Here is a 27,046-nt window from a genome sequence, read left to right on the forward strand (position 1 = left end):
TTCGACTCCACATCTTCCTGCATTGTGAAGAGTGCTGCGTGAACGTTGTGCTGCATTCATGCATAGCCTGTCTTCTCGTACGAACATTGTTTCTTCGGATAGGACTTGTCTGTCGCGTGCAGCGTCTCGCGTTCTTCGTGTAGCAGCGTCCTCTTCCGACTCTTCCGCTCGAACTTGACGATGACGATGAGAGTCCAGTCTGTGCCTCCTACTGGTTTCTTCTTCACTTTCTTGAGCACGCAAATTTTCTTGACATTGGGATTGCCTGCTGAGTCTCCTAATGATTTCTTGTTCCGTTTCTGCAGCACGTAAATTTTCTTGATGTTGAGCTTTCCTGCCGAGTCTCGTAGCGGTTTCTCCTTCCGTTTCTTGAGCGCGTAGGTTTGCTTGCCGACGCGCTTGCGTGCTCACTCTCGCAGCAGTTTCTTCTTCATTTTCTGCAGCTCGCCGTAAACTCTGTGCTTCAGCTCTTCGTCTTCTTGATGCATCTCCTGTAATGCCTCTTTTCCGTTTCGGCATTTCAGTACGTTAAAAAAAGCACTACTAAAATATTAACTCGACTCAAAAAATTGACTACGCAGATGAAAGAAAAAAATTGCTCATTAAACCAATACTGCTGGAAAAAAAATTAATGCATTCTATATGTATACAACACAAATTTTAAAATAATCCTAGACTAAATGAAAAATTTTCCACTTAAGAGCAAATTAATTTTAAAAAATCAAAAATGTAAAACAAAAACTTCCCTGTTAAAAAATTGCTGGCAAATAAGAAATAATATGGGTAATATTATGAAAAATTCCAAGCACAGATAAAAATTATGAAAATATTTCTAATAATTAGGTCAATCTGAGAACAATGCGCATAAACAGAAAATGAAAACTTAAACACAAAATAAATAAAAGGTATAAATACAAATATAAATTAGGAACTTCTGAAATCAATTCTGAAATTCAAATAACAAACCTAACAAAATAACAAATCTAATAAATTATAGAACATTCGATCGCCTTAAAACGATAATTGTTATCGCACACAGGAAAATGTCAAAAATATAAAATGTAAATGCAATTTATCGAGCAACAATAAGAGAAATATAAAACACGAATGAATAGATCTTTAAAAAAATACAAAATAATACATTAAATATATAAAAAGAGTCACCAAGTTAATGTTCCGAAGAATTCTCAAGTTCTAAACTAACAGGAGCATATAAAAGTCTAAAATACTACTTTAAATTACTAAAACTACAAATATAAATGCAAAAAACAATCAAATATCCTGTAAAAAGAAATAAAGATTAAGTGCAATGAGTAATAATAAGAATATTTACGAAATTTGAAATGCTGGAAAAAATTGCGACGGTCTCCTTCCAAATCCAAAATTCGTAAATAAATTTTTTGTTGCCAAACCAGGAAACTAAACTTTTGATTCTATTTGATCTGTTGCCAGACCGGGAAACAAAACTTTTTATTTTATCTATGACGTCATTTACTCGACTTATCAAGGGCATAAACCAATCTACATTCAACTAACGACAACTAAATGAAGAGAATGTTTCTATTTTTAGTTTTATTTTAGCTTTTCAGTTTATTCCTTTAAGTTATTTTAATTTTTTATTCTTAGTTTGTTAGTGGCGAACGGCCTTGGCGTTCCCATAGCATTTTTATCTCCGACGACTGCCGAGACTGTTGCCACTCGGAAGACTGAGTGCCGAAATTATTGTTTTCGCAGTTTTTAATTAATAACTCCGCCGATTATTGTCGTACGAAGATGGGACCGGTATCGATGGATTTGTTGATTTTTTTCGAATCCGGAGATATGCGTTTCGAATTCCAACTCGGCGCCGTTCCCAAGTTATTCGAGAAAAACGAATTTGGCACTCGGCCAAATCCCTAAAATAGGGGAAACCCGTGAAAGAAAGTGCAAAACGTAGGAAAATGTAGGGAGAAAATCAGTTTTTAATTAATATCTCGGCTAATTAAAGTCGCACGAAGATGCCGATGGTCAATCCGGCGAGCCACGGGCATTCTGAATCCAACGGTACCTTCCGCTAAGCTCTACACCCAGCCGTTCCCGAGGAGATGATGTTACAAACACACAAACAGACAGAGGCACACAGATTTTAATAGTATAGACTAGCGGGCAAGCCCGCCAGCTGAGCGGGCTGAAGCCCGCTTATCATTGTTCGTTTTTAAAAGATATCCTATGTTAAATTTGGCCGGTATTGAAAAGTTGAACCGAACTACCATTTTTAGCGGCATTCCGCGGGCTTCCCCCGCTTTTTTCACCTATGCATCCAGAAGTTACCGCATACACTATACATATGCGGAAAATCACGAAAACACCCATGCTTCCAGCCCTTTCGCGGGTATTCGAAATTTGGACCGAAATACCAGTGTTCAGCGCTTTTGGGCGGGAGCCCGCCCAAAACAGTGTTCACGTGTGCATGCAAAAGATACTGCGTACACCGTACACATGCGTAAAATCACGAAAACACCCCTCCAGCCAGCCCGCTGCCGATTCGAAAGTTGGACCGAAATACAATTTTTCAGCGATTTTGCGCGTGCTGTGCCCGCTTTATTCACGTATGCATGCTGAAGATGGTGCATAAACGATACACATGCGTAAAATCACGAAAACAAACATGGAGCCTGCCTGTTCGCCGGTATTCGAAAGTTGGACCGAATTACCAGTGTTATGTGGCTTTGCGCGGGCTCTGCCCGCTTTATTCACATATACACCCAGAAGATACTCCATACACTATACACATGCGTAAAATCACGAAAACACCCATGGAGCCAGCCAGTTCGTCGGAATTCGAAATTACCGCATTACCAGAACCGCATTACCAGTATTCTGTGCCCGCTTTATTCACGTATGCATCCATGAGATACTTTATAAACGATACACATGCGAACAATCACGAAAACACCCATGCAGCCAGCCCGCTCGCCGAGATTCGAAAGTTTGAGCGAACTACCAGTGTTCAGCGGTTTTACCCGGTATCCGCGCGCTGTATTCACGTATGCATCCAAATTTTATATACAGTACCCCGGAATTCGAAAGTAGGACCGAAATACCAGTGTTCAGCGATTTTGTGGACCGGGCTGCGCCCGCTTTATACACATAAGCATGGAGAGGATACTGCATAAACGATACACATGAGTTAAAGCAAGAAAACACCCGGGGAGCCAGCTCGTTCGCCGACACCGAAAGTTGGATCGAACTACCAGCGTTAAGAGGTTTTGAGCAGGCTGCGCCCACTTTTATCACATATGCATCCAGAAATCACTTTATACACTATACACATGCGGAAAATCAGGAAAACACCCATGCAGCCAGCCCGCTCGCAGAGATTCGAATGTTTCACCGAACAACCAGTGTTCAGCGGTTTTACCCGGTATCCGCGCGCTGTATTCACGTATGTGACCAAATTTTATGTACAGTACCCCGGAATTCGAAAGTTGGACCGAACTACCAGTGTTCTGTAGTTTTGCGCGGGCTGCTCCCGCTTTATTCAAGTATGCATGCAGAAGATACCGCATACACGTTACACACGCGAAAAATCCCGAAAACACACATTGAGCCAACACGGTCGCTTGGATTCGAAAGCTGGACCGAACTACCAGTAATCAGAGGTTTTGAGCGAATTTCGGCCGCTTTATTCACTTATGCATCCAGAAGATGCTGCGTACACGAGGCACATGCGTAAAATCACGCAAACACCCATGGACCCAGCCCGTTCGCCGGGATTCGAAATTAGGACCGAACTACCAGAGTTCAGCTTTATTCATTTATGCATCCAGAAGACACTGCATACACAACAGATATGCGTAAAATCACAAAAAACATGAGTGTAGCCTGCCTGCTCACCGGGATTCGAAAGTTACCGTATACCATCTCAAAGGAGCAAAGAAAAATCTTTAATCTAAAAAAAAAAAAAAAAGTGTGAATTTAATTTTTATTGGTGCGAACTTATTTAAAATATCATTTGCATTAAAAGATAATATCTAAATTAAGTGCACGTATCTAATAACATAAAAAAATATATTATTCCAAAAAATCAAATTTATTATTAAAAAAATAACAACATATTTTTAAAAAATAGCTTTTTCAGATTTTTTAATTAATATCCCAGCTGATTAAAGTTGTACAACTTCAAGAACGTCATCATTTAAATTTAATGTAATATAATAACTTTTATTCAATATCAATAAAAGAATTAACGTGACAATCATCCTAACCTGAAATTAAAAAAAAATTGTGAAAAGCAGCTGTTTATTTAAAATGCCTACATTAACGAAATATTTTTAAAATACAGTTAGGTAACATGCAATCGCGTGCTTTATTCAACTATAGAATATAACCTTGATTTGTATCTGCGGCGATTCAAGAAACTGTTGCAATCGGAAAAATGAGCCCGAAAATTAGCGTTTTCACAGTTTTTAATTAATATCTCAGCTGATTAACGTCCTACGAAGATGAGAATGGTATCATTGGATTCGTAGAATTTTTTGGAATCCGCAGACACCTGCCTCGAATTCCAACTCAGCGCCGTTCCATACATATTTAAGAAAAAAGAAATTGACGCGTGACCTTTCGCCAGCACAAATCTCGAGCGGAAGCAATTGTCATCCCCCCGGCGCTTTCGAAAAAGCAATTTTATCTCAGCTAATTCCGAGACGGTTGCCACTTCGAAAAATGAAATAACGTTTTCGCAGTTTTTAATTAATAACTCCGCCGATTATTGTCGTACGAAGATGGGACCGGTATCGATGGATTCGTTGATTTTTTTCGAATACGGGGATATGCGTTTCGAATCGCAACTCGGAGCCGTTCCGCAGATATTCGAGAAAAACGAATTTGGCACTCGGCCAAATCCCTAAAACAGGGAAAACGGGTGAAAGAAAGTGCAAAACGTAGGGAAACGTAGGGGAAAAAGCAGTTTTTAATTAATATCTCGGCTAATTAAAGTCGCACGAAGATGCTGATGGTCAATATGGCGAGCCACGGGAATTCTGAATCCAACGGTACCTTCCGCTAAGCTCTACACCCAGCCGTTCTTGAGAAGATGATGTTACAAACACACAAACAGACAGAGGCACACAGATTTTAATAGTATAGACTAGCGGGCACGCCCGCCAGCTGAGCGGGCTGAAGCCCATTACTTCAGGGGATGGATGCCTTCGTGGTATTCGAAAGTTGGACCTAACTACCAGTGTACAGCGATTTTACATTTGCTGCGCCCGCTTTGTTAACGTATGCATGCAGAAGATACTGCATGCGGAAAACCACGAAAACACACATGCAGCCAGCCCGCTCGCCGGGATTAGAAAGTTGGACCGAACTACCAGTGTTCAACGATTTTACCGCTCAGCTGCTTGTACGAAGTGTAATCGCGAAAATTTTCGGGTGTGATATTCCAACAGTATACTCGTTGTTAAAATTCCTTTATTTAAATTCTTTTTGGTAAACTCCAACTGCTGTCTATATATTTTATACTTAACATCTCTTTTGTAATTATGTTTCATAACAGTAAATATATACTGGCATTTAAATGCCTTTAAAATAGTAGAAAACATTTAAAAGCATTATGTTACAATTTTTTCATGCTCGGAAGTAATACTTTTAACTGCGAGCAAACCTTTGATCTTAGTCGTAACTGTAACTGCTTTCGGCGGCGTTTGTTTACATTTTTCAAGCGTGGGTTTTCGAGCTGATCAGTTTTCGTCAGTTATCTTTGTTTACCTTCTAAAAATGTTCTTCGAAGGGTCTTCTAAGACTCTTGATAATATTTTAGTCGTGAATTTGTTCTATTTTGATTATACTGGTAATTTTTTTTTTTTACTTATGCTATCATAATGCATACTATTAGCAAGTAGTATCATAAACCCAAAGCATCAGCGGTTCTAAAATAAAACTCGTGCATGTGTGAAGAATATTCATGGCAGATAGTCATTTGTAGATGCTGTTACCGCAGAAAAAATTGCTGACACTTAAAATTTAGCGGATATGACAAATGATAAAAGTCCAGCGTGAAAATCAATTGTGAATACAACTGCGAGTGTAAAGGCAGCTGAGTTGAAAACAACTTTTCAATCTACATCAAATTCTAATCAAAATTTGATTGAAAAGTGTTCCTATATTTTAATGAACAGCGAAATGTTTGTTGCATAATGCTACAACAGTTCTTCAGATGTAATATGAAAGGGAATGTTTGGCTATTGAACTCGTTTGCAAATTGTGTAAGAAGGTGTTAATTTTAAAAAATCAAAAATTGTAAAACCAAAACTTGCAGATTATAAAATTGCTGGTAAATAACAGAATGTTAAATAATAATATGTGCAATGCTATGGAAATTCTAAGAACAGATAACAATTATCAAAATATTTTGAATAATTAGGCAACGACCACAGGAAGTGTCATTTTTACTTCCGTGTGTAATGTAGTGGTGTAGCGTATTCAGCTACGGCAAAGCACTCGAGTGCAATCTGCCTAAGGGGAGGGATGCCTTCTTGTCGGCTTTTTAAAGGAAAGTGGCATGGGGAAAATAACAAAAACACCCATGCAGCCACCCCATTCACTGGGATTCGAATGTTGGGTGTTTGTAAAAGACGCAACTTTGTGGAACAAACTCATTTGCTCATTACAGTCCTATCCCTCGAGTATATCAAATATAATGTGAATCATGCCCATGTCTTGCATGTGCTGCACACCTTGTTCCATCATTGTGTGGATATAGCTCATATTGTGTCAATAGTGTTGTATGTGTCCAATATCCCCTGTATATACATTTGAAAATATATATGTACATACATATAAACCAAATTAGTTAGTCGCCTGTTTTTATCGCATTCAAAATAAATAAATAACAGAAAATAATTTTTAAAATCTACCGAGTAAGTATTGCAGATGGGTGGGCTGCACCCACTCAATTCTTTGCTGGTGTCTAAAATAGTTTCTGTGTGAAATTTGTGGAAATATTTTGTATTTAAATCAAAAACAGAAAAATAATTTTAAATCTATGATTAAAATTGTTTTTCTCACTTTCATTATTATTAACACGAAACCGAAGGGACTGAAGAATTTTTTCGTGTTAAAGGATATTGGGAAAAAAAAAAAAAAAAAAAAAAAAAAAAAACATATTTTCAACAAAATTAAGTTTATTAGAGTACATTTTATTTGCACAGATATGCATATAGGCATGTATTTAATAAAAAATCAATGAAACAAAATCATCCACAAGAACTGCATTATTCATTTCGTTTTCTTTGTCGGAATCTGCATCAATGATATTTTTTTAGCTTTGAACAAACTCCAAAATATCCTTGTCTCCAATTATTTGGGGCTGTACACACATTATCATCAACTACTGCAACTGTTGTTCTTTGGATAACACAGTAGGGCAGCACACAGAAACTTTTCCAAACGTTTCATAAAATGTCAGTCGTGTGAACCCGTAAAATATTTTACTGTACCTATGTCTATAAAAGACACAACTTTGGGAAAGACATTACAGGCCTATCCCTTGAGTATATTAAATATCAAGCAAAACAAAATATTTTATATGAATGAAATCAGTTATTGCGTCAATAGTTCAAAGAAAAACAGAAAATAATTTTTAAAATCTACCGAGTAAGTACGCCAGATGGGCGAGCTACAATCCGTATTTATCTGAAAAGAAATAATAATAATAATAATAATTTCTTAGTTATAAGTTTATATTAAACACAAAAACTTGAACAGAAAAAAAAAATGTAAACAGAAAAAATTGGTGGGCTTTTCACGGCATAAACTGCTTGACACCTGGCGTCTCCTCTGCAACCTCATCGACCAGGGGGTTATTTTTTCTCCCAGGTATCAGCCCCTTCCCTGGTCTGCTGTTACAGAATCATAGACAAAATTGCATCACTATATATAAATATGAATATATATATATATATATATATTGATGCAATTGTATATACATCTATACACACACGCACAATTAAGATATATATATATTTGTATGTGTTTACAAAAATGCAAGCAATGAATAAGAAAAATTATTTACAAAAATTTACATGTTCTATGTACACCTGAAAAGAAAAACATTTTAATTTGAATGAAATCATTTCTATATACACCTGAAAAAAGTATTTACAAGTTCTATGTACATCTGAAAAGAAATGTATAAAAACATTTTAATTTGAATCAAATCATTTCTATATACACCTGAAAAAGAAATATTTTTATGTGATTGAAATCAGTTCCATAAATACCTAAAAAAGAAAAATACATAAAATGTTTTAAAATTAATGAGCGCAATTGTATGTAGACCTGAAAAGGAAAATTTATAAAAAATATTTACAACATTGAAAAAATAATACAGCTTCCGATTGCCTAACTACTACAAATTCCACTTTGTAACAACAGACATAAAAGCCGACTAATGCATAATTCTCAAACTGTTTCAGCTTCATCTTGACTTGCTTCAATTTATCCCAGTCATCCAAAAACCTCAAATCTTTTTCATTTTTGCTTTGGCTTGATTAACTTCATTTTGTGTTGCAAAAATCTCACTGTTTCAATGTCTCGAGTAACTTTTTTACTGCAGAACCTCCCTGTAAACAATATTTCTTGTGAATACTTTAGAACATGCGGGCATCAAACGGCCTTGCTTCTTTGTGTCTTTCACTAAAACACGAACATTCCTCATAGACGAACATCTTGAAAAAGCTACGTAAAGCATTCCATGACTGAAAACTGGTTGCGGTAAATAAATCCCAACTTTCTTAAGTGTCTGTCCCTGTGACTTATTAATAGTCATACAAAATGCAAGCCTGATGGGAAACTGTCTTCGCTTGAGCTTAAAGGGGAGGTTTGAATCTGATGGTGAAAGTTCAACACGTGGAATGAAAACTCTCGATCCAGCATTCTGTCCAGAGATGACTTCACAATCTAAAACGTTTGGCATAATTCTCTTCACAATGAGCCTTGTTCCGTTGCAGAGTCCAACCGATGGATATAGATTTCGTAGAAGCATAACTATAACTCCAACTTTCAAATTCAGACGATGAGGTGGCATTCCAGAAGGCGTCAGGCTGTGGATGAAATCCAGCTGATACGTTTCTTGTTCTTCTTCGTCATCGCAAATAACCGAGTCTGCACTGTAGTGCGTGAAAACTTGACCTGGAAACGTGGAAAGAATTTCTTCATTAAGCTTCAGAGCTTCCTCGTTCTTTGGACATAAAATCGCTTTACTGGCTAAGTCTTGTAAGTCGAATTCATTACCGCAGCCAAACATTTCTTCTACTATCGATCTGTTGACCACACACAAAGATGGAATTTCGATAATGTCTTCGTCCAAGCCACTGTCATTTTTAAGACGACCGTCTCCCAACTGCAGAAGCCATTCTGAAAATTCTTGTTCTTCCGGATTCAATCGCATATTGGTGGAAAGCGTGCATTGTTTGAAATGTGGCCACAAAAAGGAGTTCCTGAGGCAGCTCTCGATCGCAGAAGTTCGGTTTCCATGTGCGACAACAGGTAATGTTTGTCTCCAGTCACCTCCTAAAACTAAGGTTTTACCGCCAAAAGGAACATCCAGTCCGGTCAAGTCTCTCAGCAATCTGTCGACAGCTTCCAAAGCGTAATGAGGCGTCATGGTGCATTCATCCCATATGAAAAGTTTCGCAGTCTTCAAGTACCTTCCTTCAGCGCTATCTTGTCTCACACGGCACGAAGAATTTTCCAGAAGTGGAACGGGCAACTTGAAAGTAGAGTGTACAGTTCTTCCACCGGTCAACAGCACAGCAGCAATGCCTGTCCACGCAACGGGAATGGCAACGTGGCCCATTCCTCGAACAGCATGAAGGATCGTCCTAAAAAGGAAAGTTTTTCCAGCTCCGGCAAACGCATTAACACAAAATGTCTTCGGTGTGTTGGGATTCTCATCTCGTACAGCTTCCAAAACCAAGTCGTAAACTAATTTCTGTTCAGGATTCAACATCCCGTTCAACACTTCGGCTTGTTCGTTTTCATACTGGACATCGAACTGCGGGACTTCGAGAGAAACAGCATCAGTCAATGTTGGTTGCGGGAGACCAAGAGAACATAGCGAAACATTGTGCACTTCTAACTGGTCTTCTATACTTCTCAGTGCAAGGCTGAAACTGTCTTCTAAAGAGTAAGATCTTGCAAAATCTTCAGAAAGGGACTCTTTGAATTCATTCCACAAAGCGACGGGTTCCGCAGGGTTGCAGAAAACACAGATGAAGCAAAAAAGCTGTCTTAGCTGCGGTGGCATTTGAAAAGCTGATGCTTCTGCCAGAGTATTTTTCCATTCTTCGTCGTCTTGCAGCAGATGCCTTGCACGGCAGGCTTCCTTGAACGTTGAATACTCCACACCTTCGTAAGTTCTTAAGTCGGCAAAACTCTTCGCTCCTTTAACGTGACACAGCAGCAACCTCAGATGGAAACGCTCAACATCTTTCGGCCTAACAGAATACATTCTTGAAATGATGTAATCTCCAAGTCTAACTCGTGTCTGCCAGGCATGATTCCTCCAGGTGAAATGTTTAGGAATTTCGGCATACAGGTAACCATTCGCTTCGGGAACTGTCCTGTTCAGTTCAAACCATCCGGTGAGCATGGTATTTTTCTCGGCAGCTCTCTGGAAAGCATTCCTTTCTTCGGATTCGGCAAAATAGACGGGCTGCAGGTTTTCCAAATGAACCAGTAGTCGTATGATGGAGTGCGACTTAGAATGCATTCTTTTTTCAAACAGCCTCCACGCTGCTTCAGGGGCAGACACGTATCTTGCATTTAAGAAGCATTTGATCTCGTCCCACATTAAAGTTCTATCTCCAGATTCTTCCAGAACAACTTTAGCTGCATCATGACCCTTGTACACGTATTTGAACAAATACTTCACCGATTTTATGGAGCTGCATACTTCAACGTTTATGTGGGCGTTGTACTTTTTCGATAAATACGGATTGTAAGGAACGACCCATCTGTTATCGATGGCATGACCCTTGATCACGATAAAGTTTCCATCGTCCCTTCTTCTGTAGAGTGGGTAGCCATTCACGTTCTCTTTAGTTTCTGCCTGAAACGGTTTCGGAAATCCTTTCGAACATACACCATCACTCATGCAGGGAGAGTTTCTATTCAGTTCACCGCAGGGTCCGTGAATCATCGATGACTTCACAATGTTGTGTAGCTCCGGATGTCGAGTAGCATCTGGAAGTTCAGCACACACCAGCGAGTCGATGCACTCTGCATCTCTTATTTTGTCTTCTTCCGCTAAAAACAACAAAAGGTGCATATGAGGCAATCCTCCCTTCTGAAGTTCGATGACGTGTATATCTGCAATGGTCGCACCTAAGATGTGATTCTTTGTCAAATCTTGCATCAAAGCCGTTTTCTTCAGGTCAAATACCCTCGAAACGATGTCCGGGCGATCGTGAGCCTTCTGTCCTGGGAATAAGTTTTCTGTTATTTCCGGCCATTTAGGGTTGCACGTGAAAGTCAAAAACAGATCCGGTTTACCAAAGTCGCGCACAATGGCCATCGAGTCCTGATAGTTTTGCTGCATGCAGCGAGGGCTTCCTATAAACGTTGACGGAAGTATAACCGGTATTCCAGGGCGGACGCCCGTCTCTTGACCAACTCTGTAAATGTGATCGGCAAGACCCATGTAAGTTTCCACTCTCAGATTCGTCTGATGGCTCCGGAGGTACGCAATCCTGTTGCCTTCAACTTTTACGTATGCATCCACGAGATACTGCTGAAACAATTTCCGGCCATACAAAATCGGGTTGTAGCAATCTCGTCGTACGGACACCCTGTAACTGTAAAACTGTAACTCTGTGTATTGCTGTCCGACTCTGAATCCTTGCTCGCCGTGAGGAAAGAAAAGTACGTACGTCATAGGTTCCAAGTTGGGATTTAAGGTACTGATGTTGATGAGACCGCCACCTCTCGGATGGATCACGATGTCTCGGTTCGATGGAGGAGCGCCGTCCGTACTCTTGAAGACGACTGCAACTTCATTTTCTTTCGGAGCATTGTAACGTACCCTGTGCTCGCCTGCAGCAACACTTTCACCCTTGATGTACATGCGGATATCCGCAGCAGTTTCGGCACCTTGCTCTCGTACAGTTTCTTCTTCGAATTCCTTCAGCATCTTGTAGGCTTCCGCATATGGATTAACGTTCCTTAAAACTGTGTCCAACTGTCTCAGGAGTTCGGCGTTCAGGGCAACATTTCCAAATATGTTCATTCTCTGCCTGAAGGCTTGATCCGAATCTAAAATGTGCAGCTGAGCATACTGTTCTTGACCGGGATGAGGCGGATGAAGGTGGCTCGTTCGATGATATATGGCACCGTGAATCCTGAAGCAGTAGGGACCCGAACCCGAAGGCATTTCTATATTGGCACCCAATGAAGCAAAACTGAGCAGGCAGTTGTATGTACGTATGTTGGCAAAAAAACTCTTCAGAAAACGGGTGGTTCCCATTCATTAAATTGTGCCATTCTTCTGGATATCTTCTTTCAGCTTCGACAATTTTCCCATTGTTACAGCAGTGCATGTATCTTCCTCTTGCATTCCTTTCTCCCGTAAAGAACAATCCGTTGCAGAGATCGCAGGAAGCTTCCATTGAACCGGCGCTGGGTTGCTCAACATAAACTTCGAGTCCACATCTTCCTGCATTGTGAAGAGTGCTGCGTGAACGTTGTGCTGCATTCATGCGTAGCCTGTCTTCTCGTACGGACATTGTTTCTTCTGATAGGACTTGTCTGTGGCGTGCAGCGTCTCGCGTTCTTCGTGTAGCAGCGTCCTCTTCCGACTCTTCCGCTCGAACTTGACGATGACGATGAGAGTCCAGTCTGTGCCTCCTACTGGTTTCTTCTTCACTTTCTTGAGCACGCAAATTTTCTTGACATTGGGATTGCCTGCTGAGTCTCCTAATGGTTTCTTGTTCCGTTTCTGCAGCACGTAAATTTTCTTGATGTTGAGCTGGAAAGAAGAAACCGCTACGAGACTCGGCAGGAATGCCGAGTCTCGTAGCGGTTTCTTCTTCCGTTTCTTGAGCGCGTAGGTTTGCTTGCCGACGCGCTTGTGTGCTCAGTCTCGCAGCAGTTTCTTCTTCATTTTCTGCAGCTCGCCGTAAACTCTGTGCTTCAGCTCTTCGTCTTCTTGATGCATCTCCTGTAATGCCTCTTTTCCGTTTCGGCATTTCAGTACGTTAAAAAAAGCACTACTAAAATATTAACTCGACTCAAAAAATTGACTACGCAGATGAAAGAAAAAAATTGCTCATTAAACCAATACTGCTGGAAAAAAAATTAATGCATTCTATATGTATACAACACAAATTTTAAAATAATCCTAGACTAAATGAAAAATTTTCCACTTAAGAGCAAATTAATTTTAAAAAATCAAAAATGTAAAACAAAAACTTCCCTGTTAAAGAATTGCTGGCAAATAAGAAATAATATGGGTAATATTATGAAAAATTCCAAGCACAGATAAAAATTATGAAAATATTTCTAATAATTAGGTCAATCTGAGAACAATGCACATAAACAGAAAATGAAAACCTAAACACAAAATAAATAAAAGGTATAAATACAAATATAAATTAGGAACTTCTGAAATCAATTCTGAAATTCAAATAACAAACCTAACAAAATAACAAATCTAATAAAATATAGAACATTCGATCGCCTTAAAACGATAATTGTTATCCCACACAGGAAAATGTCAAAAATATAAAATGTAAATGCAATTTATCGAGCAACAATAACAGAAATATAAAACACGAATGAATAGATCTTTAAAAAAATACAAAATAATACATTAAATATATAAAAAGAGTCACCAAGTTAATGTTCCGAAGAATTCTCAAGTTCTAAACTATCAGGAGCATATAAAAGTCTAAAATACTACTTTAAATTACTAAAACTACAAATATAAATGCAAAAAACAATCAAATATCCTGTAAAAAGAAATAAAGATTAAGTGCAATGAGTAATAATAAGAATATTTACGAAATTTGAAATGCTGGAAAAAATTGCGACGGTCTCCTTCCAAATCCAAAATTCGTAAATAAATTTTTTGTTGCGAAACCAGGAAACTAAACTTTTGATTCTATTTGATCTGTTGCCAGACCGGGAAACAAAACTTTTTATTTTATCTATGACGTCATTTACTCGACTTATCAAGGGCATAAACCAATCTACATTCAACTAACGACAACTAAATGAAGAGAATGTTTCTATTTTTAGTTTTATTTTAGCTTTTCAGTTTATTCCTTTAGGTTATTTCAATTTTTTATTCTTAGTTTGTTAATGGCGAACGGCCTTGGCGTTCCCATAGCATTTTTATCTCCGACGACTGCCGAGACTGTTGCCACTCGGAAGACTGAGTGCCGAAATTATTGTTTTCGCAGTTTTTAATTAATAACTCCGCGGATTATTGTCGTACGAAGATGGGACCGGTATCGATGGATTTGTTGATTTTTTTCGAATACGGGGATATGCGTTTCGAATCGCAACTCGGAGCCGTTCCGCAGATATTCGAGAAAAACGAATTTGGCACTCGGCCAAATCCCTAAAATAGGGGAAACCCGTGAAAGAAAGTGCAAAACGTAGGGAAACGTAGGGGGAAAAGCAGTTTTTAATTAATATCTCGGCTAATTAAAGTCGCACGAAGATGCCGATGGTCAATATGGCGACCCACGGGAATTCTGAATCCAACGGTACCTTCCGCTAAGCTCTACACCCAGCCGTTCCCGAGGAGATGATGTTACAAACACACAAACAGACAGAGGCACACAGATTTTAATAGTATAGACTAGCGGGCCAGCTCGCCAGCTGAGCGGGCTGAAGCCCGCTTATCATTGTTCGATTTTAAAAGATATCCTATGTTAAATTTGGCCGGTATTGAAAAGTTGAACCGAACTACCATTTTTTAGCGGCATTCCGCGGGCTTCCCCCGCTTTTTTCACCTATGCATCCAGAAGTTACCGCATACACTATACATATGCGGAAAATCACGAAAACACCCATGCTTCCAGCCCTTTCGCGGATATTCGAAATTTGGACCGAAATACCAGTGTTCAGCGCTTTTGGGCGGGAGCCCGCCCAAAACAGTGTTCACGTGTGCATGCAAAAGATACTGCGTACACCGTACACATGCGTAAAATCACGAAAACACCCCTCCAGCCAGCCCGCTGCCGATTCGAAAGTTGGACCGAAATACAATTTTTCAGCGATTTTGCGCGTGCTGTGCCCGCTTTATTCACGTATGCATGCTGAAAATGGTGCATAAACGATACACATGCGTAAAATCACGAAAACAAACATGGAGCCTGCCTGTTCGCCGGTATTCGAAAGTTGGACCGAATTACCAGTGTTATGTGGCTTTGCGCGGGCTCTGCCCGCTTTATTCACATATACACCCAGAAGATACTCCATACACTATACACATGCGTAAAATCACGAAAACACCCATGGAGCCAACCAGTTCGTCGGGATTCGAAATTACCGCATTACCAGAACGGCATTACCAGTATTCTGTGCCCGCTTTATTCACGTATGCATCCATGAGATACTTTATAAACGATACACATGCGAACAATCACGAAAACACTCATGCAGCCAGCCCGCTCGCCGAGATTCGAAAGTTTGAGCGAACTACCAGTGTTCAGCGGTTTTACCCGGTATCCGCGCGCTGTATTCACGTAAGCATCCAAATTTTATATACAGTACCCCGGAATTCGAAAGTAGGACCGAAATACCAGTGTTCAGCGATTTTGTGGAGCGGGCTGCGCCCGCTTTATACACATAAGCATGGAGAGGATACTGCATAAACGATACACATGAGTTAAAGCAAGAAAACACCCGGGGAGCCAGCTCGTTCGCCGACACCGAAAGTTGGATCGAACTACCACCGTTAAGAGGTTTTGAGCAGGCTGCGCCCACTTTTATCACATATGCATCCAGAAATCACTTTATACACTATACACATGCGGAAAACCAGGAAAACACCCATGCAGCCAGCCCGCTCGCAGAGATTCGAATGTTTCACCGAACTACCAGTGTTCAGCCGTTTTACCCGGTATCCGCGCGCTGTATTCACGTATGCGACCAAATTTTATGTACAGTACCCCGGAATTCGAAAGTTGGACCGAACTACCAGTGTTCTGTAGTTTTGCGCGGGCTGCTCCCGCTTTATTCAAGTATGCATGCAGAAGATACCGCATACACGTTACACATGCGAAAAATCCCGAAAACACACATTGAGCCAACACGGTCGCTTGGATTCGAAAGTTGGACCGAACTACCAGTAATCAGAGGTTTTGAGCGAATTTCGGCCGCTTTATTCACTTATGCATCCAGAAGATGCTGCGTACACGAGGCACATGCGTAAAATCACGCAAACACCCATGGACCCAGCCCGTTCGCCGGGATTCGAAATTAGGACCGAACTACCAGATTTCAGCTTTATTCATTTATGCATCCAGAAGACACTGCATACACAACAGATATGCGTAAAATCACAAAAAACATGAGTGTAGCCTGCCTGCTCACCGGGATTCGAAAGTTACCGTATACCATCTCAAAGGAGCAAAGAAAAATCTTTAATCTAAAAAAAAAAAAAAAAAAAGTGTGAATTTAATTTTTATTGGTGCGAACTTATTTAAAATATCATTTGCATTAAAAGATAATATCTAAATTAAGTGCACGTATCTAATAACATAAAAAAATATATTATTCCAAAAAATCAAATTTATTATTAAAAAAATAACAACATATTTTTAAAAAATAGCTTTTTCAGATTTTTTAATTAATATCCCAGCTGATTAAAGTTGTACAACTTCAAGAACGTCATCATTTAAATTTAATGTAATATAATAACTTTTATTCAATATCAATAAAAGAATTAACGTGACAATCATCCTAACCTGAAATTAAAAAAAAATTGTGAAAAGCAGCTGTTTATTTAAAATGCCTACATTAACGAAATATTTTTAAAATACAGTTAGGTAACATGCAATCGCGTGCTTTATTCAACTTTAGAATATAACCTTGATTTGTATCTGCGGCGATTCAAGAAACTGTTGCAATCGGAAAAATGAGCCCGAAAATTAGCGTTTTCACAGTTTTTAATTAATATCTCAGCTGATTAACGTCCTACGAAGATGAGAATGGTATCATTGGATTCGTAGAATTTTTTGGAATCCGCAGACACCTGCCTCGAATTCCAACTCAGCGCCGTTCCATAGATATTTAAGAAAAAAGAAATTGACACGTGACCTTTCGCCAGCACAAATCTCGAGCGGAAGCAATTGTCATCCCCCCGGCGCTTTCGAAAAAGCAATTTTATCTCAGGTAATTCCGAGACGGTTGCCACTCCGAAAAATGAAATAACGTTTTCGCAGTTTTTAATTAATAACTCCGCCGATTATTGTCGTACGAAGATGGGACCGGTATCGATGGATTCGTTGATTTTTTTCGAATACGGGGATATGCGTTTCGAATCGCAACTCGGAGCCGTTCCGCAGATATTCGAGAAAAACGAATTTGGCACCCGGCCAAATCCCTAAAATAGGGGAAACCCGTGAAAGAAAGAGCAAAACGTAGGAAAATGTAGGGAGAAAATCAGTTTTTAATTAATATCTCGGCTAATTAAAGTCGCACGAAGATGCCGATGGTCAATCCCGCGAGCCACGGGCATTCTGAATCCAACGGTACCTTCCGCTAAGCTCTACACCCAGCCGTTCCCGAGGAGATGATGTTACAAACACACAAACAGACAGAGGCACACAGATTTTAATAGTATTCACGTATGCGACCAAATTTTATGTACAGTACCCCGGAATTCGAAAGTTGGACCGAACTACCAGTGTTCTGTAGTTTTGTGCGGGCTGCTCCCGCTTTATTCAAGTATGCATGCAGAAGGTACCGCATACACGTTACACATGCGAAAAATCCCGAAAACACACATTGAGCCAACACGGTCGCTTGGATTCGAAAGTTGGACCGAACTACCAGTAATCAGAGGTTATGAGCGAATTTCGGCCGCTTTATTCACTTATGCATCCAGAAGATGCTGCGTACACGAGGCACATGCGTAAAATCACGCAAACACACATGGACCCAGCCCGTTCGCCGGGATTCGAAATTAGGACCGAACTACCAGAGTTCAGCTTTATTCATTTATGCATCCAGAAGACACTGCATACACAACAGATATGCGTAAAATCACAAAAAACATGAGTGTAGCCTGCCTGCTCACCGGGATTCGAAAGTTACCGTATACCATCTCAAAGGAGCAAAGAAAAATCTTTAATCTAAAAAAAAAAAAAAAAAGTGTGAATTTAATTTTTATTGGTGCGAACTTATTTAAAATATCATTTGCATTAAAAGATAATATCTAAATTAAGTGCACGTATCTAATAACATAAAAAATATATTATTCCAAAAAATCAAATTTATTATTAAAAAAATAACAACATATTTTTAAAAAATAGCTTTTTCAGATTTTTTAATTAATATCCCAGCTGATTAAAGTTGTACAACTTCAAGAACGTCATCATTTAAATTTAATGTAATATAATAACTTTTATTCAATATCAATAAAAGAATTAACGTGACAATCATCCTAACCTGAAATTAAAAAAAAATTGTGAAAAGCAGCTGTTTATTTAAAATGCCTACATTAACGAAATATTTTTAAAATACAGTTAGGTAACATGCAATCGCGTGCTTTATTCAACTTTAGAATATAACCTTGATTTGTATCTGCGGCGATTCAAGAAACTGTTGCAATCGGAAAAATGAGCCCGAAAATTAGCGTTTTCACAGTTTTTAATTAATATCTCAGCTGATTAACGTCCTACGAAGATGAGAATGGTATCATTGGATTCGTAGAATTTTTTGGAATCCGCAGACACCTGCCTCGAATTCCAACTCAGCGCCGTTCCATAGATAGTTAAGAAAAAAGAAATTGACACGTCACCTTTCGCCAGCACAAATCTCGAGCGGAAGCAATTGTCATCCCCCCGGCGCTTTCGAAAAAGCAATTTTATCTCAGCTAATTCCGAGACGGTTGCCACTCCGAAAAATGAAATAACGTTTTCGCAGTTTTTAATTAATAACTCCGCCGATTATTGTCGTACGAAGATGGGACCGGTATCGATGGATTCGTTGATTTTTTTCGAATACGGGGATATGCGTTTCGAATCGAAACTCGGAGCCGTTCCGCAGATATTCGAGAAAAACGAATTTGGCACCCGGCCAAATCCCTAAAATAGGGGAAACCCGTGAAAGAAAGTGCAAAACGTAGGAAAATGTAGGGAGAAAATCAGTTTTTAATTAATATCTCGGCTAATTAAAGTCGCACGAAGATGCCGATGGTCAATCCGGCGAGCCATGGGCATTCTGAATCCAACGGTACCTTCCGCTAAGCTCTACACCCAGCCGTTCCCGAGGAGATGATGTTACAAACACACAAACAGACAGAGGCACACAGATTTTAATAGTATTCACGTATGCGACCAAATTTTATGTACAGTACCCCGGAATTCGAAAGTTGGACCGAACTACCAGTGTTCTGTAGTTTTGTGCGGGCTGCTCCCGCTTTATTCAAGTATGCATGCAGAAGATACCGCATACACGTTACACATGCGAAAAATCCCGAAAACACACATTGAGCCAACACGGTCGCTTGGATTCGAAAGTTGGACCGAACTACCAGTAATCAGAGGTTATGAGCGAATTTCGGCCGCTTTATTCACTTATGCATCCAGAAGATGCTGCGTACACGAGGCACATGCGTAAAATCACGCAAACACCCATGGACCCAGCCCGTTCGCCGGGATTCGAAATTAGGACCGAACTACCAGATTTCAGCTTTATTCATTTATGCATCCAGAAGACACTGCATACACAACAGATATGCGTAAAATCACAAAAAACATGAGTGTAGCCTGCCTGCTCACCGGGATTCGAAAGTTACCGTATACCATCTCAAAGGAGCAAAGAAAAATCTTTAATCTAAAAAAAAAAAAAAAAAAAAGTGTGAATTTAATTTTTATTGGTGCGAACTTATTTAAAATATCATTTGCATTAAAAGATAATATCTAAATTAAGTGCACTTATCTAATAACATAAAAAAATATATTATTCCAAAAAATCAAATTTATTATTAAAAAAATAACAACATATTTTTAAAAAATAGCTTTTTCAGATTTTTTAATTAATATCCCAGCTGATTAAAGTTGTACAACTTCAAGAACGTCATCATTTAAATTTAATGTAATATAATAACTTTTATTCAATATCAATAAAAGAATTAACGTGACAATCATCCTAACCTGAAATTAAAAAAAAATTGTGAAAAGCAGCTGTTTATTTAAAATGCCTACATTAACGAAATATTTTTAAAATACAGTTAGGTAACATGCAATCGCGTGCTTTATTCAACTTTAGAATATAACCTTGATTTGTATCTGCGGCGATTCAAGAAACTGTTGCAATCGGAAAAATGAGCCCGAAAATTAGCGTTTTCACAGTTTTTAATTAATATCTCAGCTGATTAACGTCCTACGAAGATGAGAATGGTATCATTGGATTCGTAGAATTTTTTGGAATCCGCAGACACCTGCCTCGAATTCCAACTCAGCGCCGTTCCATAGATATTTAAGAAAAAAGAAATTGACACGTCACCTTTCGCCAGCACAAATCTCGAGCGGAAGCAATTGTCATCCCCCCGCCGCTTTCGAAAAAGCAATTTTATCTCAGCTAATTCCGAGACGGTTGCCACTCCGAAAAATGAAATAACGTTTTCGCAGTTTTTAATTAATAACTCCGCCGATTATTGTCGTACGAAGATGGGACCGGTATCGATGGATTCGTTGATTTTTTTCGAATACGGGGATATGCGTTTCGAATCGCAACTCGGAGCCGTTCCGCAGATATTCGAGAAAAACGAATTTGGCACTCGGCCAAATCCCTAAAATAGGGGAAACCCGTGAAAGAAAGTGCAAAACGTAGGAAAATGTAGGGAGAAAATCAGTTTTTAATTAATATCTCGGCTAATTAAAGTCGCACGAAGATGCCGATGGTCAATCCGGCGAGCCACGGGCATTCTGAATCCATCGGTACCTTCCGCTAAGCTCTACACCCAGCCGTTCCCGAGGAGATGATATTACAAACACACAAACAGACAGAGGCACACAGATTTTAATAGTATAGACTAGCGGGCAAGCCCGCCAGCTGAGCGGGCTGAAGCCCATTACTTCAGGGGATGGATGCCTTCGTGGTATTCGAAAGTTGGACCTAACTACCAGTGTACAGCGATTTTACATTTGCTGCGCCCGCTTTGTTAACGTATGCATGCAGAAGATACTGCATGCGGAAAACCACGAAAACACACATGCAGCCAGCCCGCTCGCCGGGATTAGAAAGTTGGACCGAACTACCAGTGTTCAGCGATTTTACCGCTCAGCTGCTTGTACGAAGTGTAATCGCGAAAATTTTCGGGTGTGATATTCCAACAGTATACTCGTTGTTAAAATTCCTTTATTTAAATTCTTTTTGGTAAACTCCAACTGCAGTCTATATATTTTATACTTAACATCTCTTTTGTAATTATGTTTCATAACAGTAAATATATACTGGCATTTAAATGCCTTTAAAATAGTAGAAAACATTTAAAAGCATTATGTTACAATTTTTTCATGCTCGGAAGTAATACTTTTAACTGCGAGCAAACCTTTGATCTTAGTCGTAACTGTAACTGCTTTCGGCGGCGTTTGTTTACATTTTTCAAGCGTGGGTTTTCGAGCTGATCAGTTTTCGTCAGTTATCTTTGTTTACCTTCTAAAAATGTTCTTCGAAGGGTCTTCTAAGACTCTTGATAATATTTTAGTCGTGAATTTCTTCTATTTTGATTATACTGGTAAATTTTTTTTTTTACTTATGCTATCATAATGCATACTATTAGCAAGTAGTATCATAAACCCATAGCATCAGCGGTTCTAAAATAAAACTCGTGCATGTGTGAAGAATATTCATGGCAGATGGTCATTTGTAGATGCTGTTACCGCAGAAAAAATTGCTGACACTTAAAATTTAGCGGATATGACAAATGATAAAAGTCCAGCGTGAAAATCAATTGTGAATACAACTGCGAGTGTAAAGGCAGCTGAGTTGAAAACAACTTTTCAATCTACATCAAATTCTAATCAAAATTTGATTGAAAAGTGTTCCTATATTTTAATGAACAGCGAAATGTTTGTTGCATAATGCTACAACAGTTCTTCAGATGTAATATGAAAGGGAATGTTTGGCTATTGAACTCGTTTGCAAATTGTGTAAGAAGGTGTTAATTTTAAAAAATCAAAAATTGTAAAACCAAAACTTGCAGATTATAAAATTGCTGGTAAATAACAGAATGTTAAATAATAATATGTGCAATGCTATGGAAATTCTAAGAACAGATAACAATTATCAAAATATTTTGAATAATTAGGCAACGACCACAGGAAGTGTCATTTTTACTTCCGTGTGTAATGTAGTGGTGTAGCGTATTCAGCTACGGCAAAGCACTCGAGTGCAATCTGCCTATGGGGAGGGATGCCTTCTTGTCGGCTTTTTAAAGGAAAGTGGCATGGGGAAAATAACAAAAACACCCATGCAGCCACCCCATTCACTGGGATTCGAATGTTGGGTGTTTGTAAAAGACGCAACTTTGTGGAACAAACTCATTTGCTCATTACAGTCCTATCCCTCGAGTATCTCAAATATCATGTGAATCATGCCCATGTCTTGCATCTGCTGCACACCTTGTTCCATCATTGTGTGGATATAGCTCATATTGTGTCAATAGTGTTGTATGTGTCCAATATCCCCTGTATATACATTTGAAAATATATATGTACATACATATAAACCAAATTAGTTAGTCGCCTGTTTTTATCGCATTCAAAATAAATAAATAACAGAAAATAATTTTTAAAATCTACCGAGTAAGTATTGCAGATGGGTGGGCTGCACCCACTCAATTCTCTGCTGGTGTCTAAAATAGTTTCTGTGTGAAATTTGTGGAAATATTTTGTATTTAAATCAAAAACAGAAAAATAATTTTAAATCTATGATTAAAATTGTTTTTCTCACTTTCATTATTATTAACACGAAACCGAAGGGACTGAAGAATTTTTTCGTGTTAAAGGATATTGAAAAAAAAAAAAAAAAAAAAAAAAAAAAAAAACATATTTTCAACAAAATTAAGTTTATTAGAGTACATTTTATTTGCACAGATATGCATATAGGCATGTATTTAATAAAAAATCAATGAAACAAAATCGTCCACAAGAACTGCATTATTCATTTCGTTTTCTTTGTGGGAGTCTGCATCAATGATATTTTTTTAGCTTTGAACAAACTCCAAAATATCCTTGTCTCCAATTATTTGGGGCTGTACACACATTATCATCAACTACTGCAACTGTTGTTCTTTGGATAACACAGTAGGGCAGCACACAGAAACTTTTCCAAACGTTTCATAAAATGTCAGTCGTGTGAACCCGTAAAATATTTTACTGTACCTATGTCTATAAAAGACACAACTTTGGGAAAGACATTACAGGCCTATCCCTTGAGTATATTAAATATCAAGCAAAACAAAATATTTTATATGAATGAAATCAGTTATTGCGTCAATAGTTCAAAGAAAAACAGAAAATAATTTTTAAAATCTACCGAGTAAGTACGCCAGATGGGCGAGCTACAATCCGTATTTATCTGAAAAGAAATAATAATAATAATAATAATTTCTTAGTTATAAGTTTATATTAAACACAAAAACTTGAACAGAAAAAAAAAATGTAAACAGAAAAAATTGGTGGGCTTTTCACGGCATAAACTGCTTGACACCTGGCGTCTCCTCTGCAACCTCATCGACCAGGGGGTTATTTTTTCTCCCAGGTATCAGCCCCTTCCCTGGTCTGCTGTTACAGAATCATAGACAAAATTGCATCACTATATATAAATATGAATATATATATATATATATATATTGATGCAATTGTATATACATCTATACACACACGCACAATTAAGATATATATATATTTGTATGTGTTTACAAAAATGCAAGCAATGAATAAGAAAAATTATTTACAAAAATTTACATGTTCTATGTACACCTGAAAAGAAAAACATTTTAATTTGAATGAAATCATTTCTATATACACCTGAAAAAAGTATTTACAAGTTCTATGTACATCTGAAAAGAAATGTATAAAAACATTTTAATTTGAATCAAATCATTTCTATATACACCTGAAAAAGAAATATTTTTATGTGATTGAAATCAGTTCCATAAATACCTAAAAAAGAAAAATACATAAAATGTTTTAAAATTAATGAACGCAATAGTATGTAGACCTGAAAAGGAAAATTTATAAAAAATATTTACAACATTGAAAAAATAATACAGCTTCCGATTGCCTAACTACTACAAATTCCACTTTGTAACAACAGACATAAAAGCCGACTAATGCATAATTCTCAAACTGTTTCAGCTTCATCTTGACTTGCTTCAATTTATCCCAGTCATCCAAAAACCTCAAATCTTTTTCATTTTTGCTTTGGCTTGATTAACTTCATTTTGTGTTGCAAAAATCTCACTGTTTCAATGTCTCGAGTAACTTTTTTACTGCAGAACCTCCCTGTAAACAATATTTCTTGTGAATACTTTAGAACATGCGGGCATCAAACGGCCTTGCTTCTTGGTGTCTTTCACTATAACACGAACATTTCTCATAGACGAACATCTTGAAAAAGCTACGTAAAGCATTCCATGACTGAAAACTGGTTGCGGTAAATAAATCCCAACTTTCTTAAGTGTCTGTCCCTGTGACTTATTAATAGTCATACAAAATGCAAGCCTGATGGGAAACTGTCTTCGCTTGAGCTGAAAGGGGAGGTTTGAATCTGATGGTGAAAGTTCAACACGTGGAATGAAAACTCTCGATCCAGCATTCTGTCCAGAGATGACTTCACAATCTAAAACGTTTGGCATAATTCTCTTCACAATGAGCCTTGTTCCGTTGCAGAGTCCAACCGATGGATGTAGATTTCGTAGAAGCATAACTGTAACTCCAACTTTCAAATTCAGACGATGAGGTGGCATTCCAGAAGGCGTCAGGCTGTGGATGAAATCCAGCTGATACGTTTCTTGTTCTTCTTCGTCATCGCAAATAACCGAGTCTGCACTGTAGTGCGTGAAAACTTGACCTGGAAACGTGGAAAGAATTTCTTCATTAAGCTTCAGAGCTTCCTCGTTCTTTGGACATAAAATCGCTTTACTGGCCAAGTCTTGTAAGTCGAATTCATTACCGCAGCCAAACATTTCTTCTACTATCGATCTGTTGACCACACACAAAGATGGAATTTCGATAATGTCTTCGTCCAAGCCACTGTCATTTTTAAGACGACCGTCTCCCAACTGCAGAAGCCATTCTGAAAATTCTTGTTCTTCCGGATTCAATCGCATATTGGTGGAAAGCGTGCATTGTTTGAAATGTGGCCACAAAAAGGAGTTCCTGAGGCAGCTCTCGATCGCAGAAGTTCGGTTTCCATGTACGACAACAGGTAATATTTGTCTCCAGTCACCTCCTAAAACTAAGGTTTTACCGCCAAAAGGAACATCCAGTCCGGTCAAGTCTCTCAGCAATCTGTCGACAGCTTCCAAAGCGTAATGAGGCGTCATGGTGCATTCATCCCATATGAAACGTTTCGCAGTCTTCAAGTACCTTCCTTCAGCGCTATCTTGTCTCACACGGCACGAAGAATTTTCCAGAAGTGGAACGGGCAACTTGAAAGTAGAGTGTACAGTTCTTCCACCGGTCAACAGCACAGCAGCAATGCCTGTCCACGCAACGGGAATGGCAACGTGGCCCATTCCTCGAACAGCATGAAGGATCGTCCTAAAAAGGAAAGTTTTTCCAGCTCCGGCAAACGCATTAACACAAAATGTCTTCGGTGTGTTAGGATTCTCATCTCGTACAGCTTCCAAAACCAAGTCGTAAACTAATTTCTGTTCAGGATTCAACATCCCGTTCAACACTTCGGCTTGTTCGTTTTCATACTGGACATCGACCTGCGGGACTTCGAGAGAAACAGCATCAGTCAATGTTGGTTGCGGGAGACCAAGAGAACATAGCGAAACATTGTGCACTTCTAACTGGTCTTCTATACTTCTCAGTGCAAGGCTGAAACTGTCTTCTAAGGAGTAAGATCTCGCAAAATCTTCAGAAAGGGACTCTTTGAATTCATTCCACAAAGCGACGGGTTCCGCAGGGTTGCAGAAAACACAGATGAAGCAAAAAAGCTGTCTTAGCTGCGGTGGCATTTGAAAAGCTGATGCTTCTGCCAGAGTATTTTTCCATTCTTCGTCGTCTTGCAGCAGATGCCTTGCACGGCAGGCTTTCTTGAACGTTGAATACTCCACACCTTCGTAAGTTTTTAAGTCGGCAAAACTCTTCGCTCCTTTAACGTGACACAGCAGCAACCTCAGATGGAAACGCTCAACATCTTTCGGGCTAACAGAATATATTCTTGAAATGATGTAATCTCCAAGTCTAACTCGTGTCTGCCAGGCATGATTCCTCCAGGTGAAATGTTTAGGAATTTCGGCATACAGGTAACCATTCGCTTCGGAAACTGTCCTGTTCAGTTCAAACCATCCGGTGAGCATGGTATTTTTCTCGGCAGCTCTCTGGAAAGCATTCCTTTCTTCGGATTCGGCAAAATAGACGGGCTGCAGGTTTTCCAAATGAACCGGTAGTCGTATGATGGAGTGCGACTTAGAATGCATTCTTTTTTCAAACAGCCTCCACGCTGCTTCAGGGGCAGACACGTATCTTGCATTTAAGAAGCATTTGATCTCGTCCCACATTAAAGTTCTATCTCCAGATTCTTCCAGAACAACTTTAGCTGCATCATGACCCTTGTACACGTATTTGAACAAATACTTCAC

This window comes from Stegodyphus dumicola, chromosome 4 (genome assembly GCF_044657685.1).
Source record: "Stegodyphus dumicola isolate Sdum_Otavi_A_Nest chromosome 4, ASM4465768v1".
NCBI classification, from domain to species: Eukaryota; Metazoa; Arthropoda; class Arachnida; order Araneae; family Eresidae; genus Stegodyphus; species Stegodyphus dumicola.